Below are 5,938 nucleotides of genomic sequence, written 5' to 3' on the forward strand. Positions count from 1 at the left end.
TTTAAGTCTCTGTGATCATACATACCAGACACAAGACTTCACTCCAATTTGCAGGTTCAACTGAAACTGAAATAAATGAACATACAGAAGATACATGGGCATCTGGTTAGCCATTGTGAGAACAGAATGCTTGGCCTTATCTAGCAGGCTGCTCTGCTCTTACACCGTGAACTCTAAATCCCCTTGCCAACTTATTTTTGTGCAGACAGAATGAACCCTAATGTAGTAGAGCATCCAGAAGTCTACCATAAGACCCACTGTTCTTTTCTTGAGAAATATTATTAAAGGCAAAACATTTACATGATTTGCAAGCCAAAAACAGAAACTGCCATTCTCTAGCAGCGCTACTGGGAAAGCAGCAATGGCTTCTCTAGTTATGCATTCAGCAATATAAACACTCTCTTGAATACTTCATAGCTTTACAGATATATAAAGGGATTTTTGAAGTAATACAGCTCTTTAAGAGAAATTAAGGAGCAATAGTATGCTTAAGCCCACTGATTTCAGATACGGTTTTGTATAGGATTTGGCTGCTCTTTTCCTGAAGTGTACTTTAGCACAATGGATAGTATGTATGCTTACAGATCAGGCCTATCTACTTCATAGAGATGGAGATAAAATGTTGAAACTTCATATCAGTTGTTTCCCAACTCCTAGCTCTCTTCTCTTGGAAAGCATGCTATGCCATTAGCATCTCCTTAGCCACTTTGTATGCCTTAGATTTTAGGAATCAATTAACACTTGCATGCAGTAATGACACCCTAAATTCACTTTATAATTGGCAATGCCAGCAGACAAAATTAGCATCATTTGAAAGCTACACTGATTGTTGTTGTTGTTGTTTAGTCGTTTAGTCGTGTCCGACTCTTCGTGACCCCATGGACCAGAGAACGCCAGGCACTCCTGTCCTCCACTGCCCCCCGCAGCTTGGTCAGACTCATGCTGGTAACCTCGAAAACACTATCCAACCATCTCGTCCTCTGTCGCCCCCTTCTCCTTGTGCCCTCCATCTTTCCCAACATCAGGGTCTTCTCCAGGGAGTCTTCTCTTCTCATGAGGTGGCCAAAGTACTGGAGCCTCAGCTTCACAATCTGTCCTTCCAGTGAGCACTCAGGGCTGATTTCCTTCAGAATGGAGAGGTTTGATCTTCTTGCAGTCCATGGGACTCTCAAGAGTCTCCTCCAGCACCATAATTCAAAAGCATCAATATATCAGACTTTTCCTCATAGGGTGTAAGCACATACCGTATATAAATAAACACACACACACACACACACACACTTGTTTAACACTTTGGGGAAGGATACTGAAGCATACCCACACACTATTTTGCTCTTGAGTAGTCCAAATAGGTGCAAATTTTAAACTTCACAGTTACAATGAAATGGCCCAAACAGTTTTGCCATTCTACTGATAAAATGCAAAAACTCAGAAAGGCAGAAATTAATTTTCGTTTCAGAACAGACTAACACTATAATTGATTTTATTCTGTTTATCGCCCTGAGACCTCTGGGTACAGGGCGGTATATAAATTCAATAAATAAATAATAATTGTAAAGATTTTTGTAGACTTTTTTCAAAATAATAGCCATCAGAGATAGTTTTCTTTTAAGCACATGATTAATGCATAAAGCCAATAAAATTGTTTAACACTGACAGATTTCAATACCAGTGTTTGACTAGTTTCAGAAGTCATAAACGGAATTCTTGCCTCTACATGAATGAAGACTATCACAGTCCAACACATTGACTTAAATAGATATGATTATGGTCATTGTCCATTTGCAACATTTATAACAGGAAAAGCCAGGAGCTGTGTACTCTCAGGTCTGCGTGAGAAAATACCCAGACCTCCCAGGGACTAATAACATTTGGTACTATATGGGCCTAGGTTGTTAAATTGCACACATGAGGGTAGTGTTCCCCTCCACGAAGCCTTTGAAGAGCAGCAGTTGAAATAGCCACAGTAGCTAAGGAGCGGAGTCCTTTCTATCCAAGTTGGCTACCTTTGTCTTGTCAGGCAGAGCGGCTGGGTGTAAATATTTTAAATAAATCCACAATGTTTTAAAAACTTTTATTTAAGCAGTTTTAACAGCCTTTATACACACATTGCACAGTATCCATCACTTATCTCTTTTCCCGACTTCCCAATCCATCTCTCTTGTAGATTAAATTGTATATTGTACCCTCTAAGATAATCTCCAAAATACCTCCACTCTACTCTTCTCTTTAACTCATCCTTATTCCTTAGTTTTGCAGTCAAGGTTACATATTCTATCAGTTTGTTTTACCAAGTTTCCTTCCTGGGTCTCTACTTCTTTCCATTTTTTTTGCATATATTATTCTAGCTGCAGTGATTGCGTGCAGAAAGATATTGAGTGCCTTTTTTGGAATGCCATCACCTATTATCCCTAACAGGAAGGCCTCTGGTCTTTTGGGAAATGTGAATTTTAAAATCTTTAATTATTCTTTAGAGCAGGCATCCCCAAACTCGGCCCTCCAGCTGTTTTGGGACTACAATTCCCATAATCCCTGATCACTAGTCCTGTTAGCTAGGGATGATGGGAGTTGTAGTCCCAAAACAGCTGGAGGCCATCACTTCTCAGCCTTTTGGCTAAGATCAAGTGCCAAACAGGTGGAGGGCCAAGTTTGGGGATGCCTGCTCTAGAGTATTTACACGACCACCACATATGAATTAGGGTTCCCTCTACCTTGTGGCACTTCCAGCATAAATTAGACCCTTTTTTATACATGTTCACTAATTTATTGGGTTGTCAAGTACCACTGGTACATCATCTTTTGTAGGTTTTCCTTAATAAGTTAACAGGCAGAAAAATTCATGGTTTCCCCCCCATAATTTTTCCCATGTGGACAATTCTATGTTGCAACCAATATCTATGGCCCAAAACCTTCTAGGTCTAAAATGTTGGTATCTCTTAGCTCCATCTATTCTTTTATCCAACAGAGACATGCTGCCTCATAATAAAATCTAAGGTCTGGAAGGGCAAAGTCCCCTCTTTCTCTTACATCTGTCAGATTTTTATACTTAATTCGGGTTTCCCCACTACCAAATGAAGTTTGTCACATCCTTCTTTCACATTTTAAAACAGTTTGGGCTATTACCATGAGTGTTTGAAATAAGATCATCTTGGGCAAAACATTCATTTTGACTGCTGATATTCTTCCTAACAAAGAAAGGTTCAGTCTAGTCCATTTTTCTAGATTCTTTTTATTTCATTCCAGATTTTAACATAGTTATCCTGAAAAAGGTTTAAATTCTTAGCTGATATCCATATCCCCAAATATTTTTCTGTTTTAATTCCCATAATATTCTCAAGTCTTTCTTTTGCCTGTAAGTCTAAATTTTTTACTATCATTTTTGTTTTTTCCTTATTTATATAGAATCCTGCCAATTTGCCAAATTTTGTTATAGTTTCTATTGCCCTTGGGACGCTTTCCACCGAATTTTCCAACACCAACACGTTATCTGCAAAGGCTTTCACTTTGTATTCTCTCTGCCCAACCTTAATTCCTGTTATTTCATCATTTTTCATATTTCTCTAGTTAACACTTCTAATACGTATTAGGATACACAACAGTGGCAACAGGGGGCACCCCTGCCTTGTCCCCTTCTTGATGCTACTTTTTTCTGTGACATTACTATTTATTATTAAGCTCGCCTGTTGCTCTGTGTATACTGCATTTATCCCATTAGAGAATATGGCATTCAGAACAGCATTCTCCACTAATTTCTTCAGGAAGATCCAGAACACATTGTCAAAGGCCTTTTCAGCATATAAAAATATTAGTGCTGCTTCTTTTTCATTCATTTTTTCCAAGTATTTGATCACATTTCTAGTATTATTCCTTGGTAGAAAAACCTCACAAATAGGTGATTCTAGGACCACCATCAGCTTTTTTGCCATTATTGCAGTGTACAACTTATAATCATTGTTCAGTAAGGAGATCAGCCTGTAGTTCTTGGGTTGGAGTATATCCTGATCTTGTTTGGGGATTAGAGTAATGTAAACGTTCTTCTACAATGTTGGTATTGTTCTCCCTTGTAAACTTTCATTCATAAGATCTTTAAGAGGCCTGGTAATGTTTCTCTTAATGTTTTATAATATGCGACTGAAAGTCCGTCCAGACCAGGAGGTTTGCCAGACTTTGCCCGCTTGATAGGTACATCTATTTCCATCATTGAGATGGGGGCATTCAGACTATCTACTTGGTCCTTTGTTAGCTGTGGTAGATAACATTTTTGCAAATATTCTTCTATGTCTTTCTCACTCTCCTTTCCATTCACATACAAAGTCGAGCAGTATCTTAAAATTTCTTTTCTGAATTCTTTTTGGTTATATATCCTCTCCCCTACCATTATCTTGTTTATTATATTGGGGGTTTTACTTTCCCAGCTTATTGGCAAACTCAAATTGTTTTTGTTTTAAAGCTTTTTAGTCGTTGCTCTATTTCATTCTGTGTGATCATGGCAAATTGCATTTGTTGTATTTTCAGTTTCTGAATACAAACTTGATATTTTCATAACACACCATTTCCTTCAAAATTCTTTTTCTTCCTCTTTTCTTTCTATAAATTGGATTACCAGCATGTCACATCCTGATCCATTCCTTTACTGGAGTTCCTTAGTTGTTTTATCGTTTTCTGTCAACACCACCGCATTAAGTCCTCTAATATTATTATCTCATTACATCTTTCAAATAATTTGCCTTCCAGCTCTCTATAGGACCCCAGTGTTTTTTTTTTTTCATTTAGCTAGCCTACAAGGTGATTAGCTCCACTTTCTACACATACCTGTGTTAGTAATTTTTTTTTTAAACAACCTGGAAAAAGGTCAGATGAATTCTATCTTGTCCTCTTCTGGTAGAGTCCAGAAGTTTTGACTAGCGTTGACCACCCACATTTTTCCAGAACCCCTGATCATTTCTCATAAATAGGGACCATCTTTCCTTAAAGTTCAACCAAAATAGAAACAACCTTGGCTGTCATCACAACCTATCTGGACTAAGATTGCCTAATGTGTTCAAGTTACAGTCCTAAACATTCTTTCCATGCTCCTGTAAATATTTAAGGGCGGGGGGCAAAGATCCACCAAGTTCAATAGACTTCCTCTGGTAAGTATACTAGTAAGTACAATTGCTGCCTTCCTCTGAAACAAAACCAGTTGAAAACCAAGATAAAAGGCCAGATTCAGCTAAATAGTTGTGCTAGTGCAACAAGTCATGTTAATAGGAAGATGGGAAACTGGTCTACCTGGCAAGCAGAAATGTTTGCAATGACTGAACAAACATAACAGCACAATGCTGAACTCCTCCCATAGTATTTCTAAGTAAAATATGTTTATAACCAGTCTTACCGACAAATCTCAAATTCTCTTTTAGATGTAATAGATAAGGTTGAAAGTAAGCAAGCTGTCCTTACCAAGTTGTTGCTCTCCAAGCCAGATGTGCATACAAATCCAACATATACAAGTGGCCTCCAAGAACAGCAGAAGACCTGCAGAACACACTTCAAACCCCTCACAATACAGGACTTGATGCATTCAGAAATATTTATTTATAAACTGCTTCAATTACTCATTATTTATATTTTAAAAAGTCTCAAACAGCAAAACCAGTTCAAGATTCACTGGATTGCATTCAATGTTAACATTTCAAAAGTATTTAGTGAAATACTTTATTTACACTAGAAAAATGTACAAGCTTACCAAGAGACACCAAAGCAACTCTTCTTCTTAGCCTTCAGTTGTGAAGAGGAGCAATGGTCCCAGAAACATCACATTCTGGCTGAGTACTTTCCTTTGCCTGCATAAAGGATAGCACCCTCTCCCCAAAACAGGGAACCCTCAAACAAGATAGGATGAACCTTCTGCTAGCATTTTAAATACAGTTAACAGCAAACCAAAGAAGTGACAGACAAA

Source organism: Podarcis cretensis, assembly GCF_951804945.1.
Source record: "Podarcis cretensis genome assembly, chromosome: 6".
In the NCBI taxonomy this organism is placed as follows: Eukaryota; Metazoa; Chordata; class Lepidosauria; order Squamata; family Lacertidae; genus Podarcis; species Podarcis cretensis.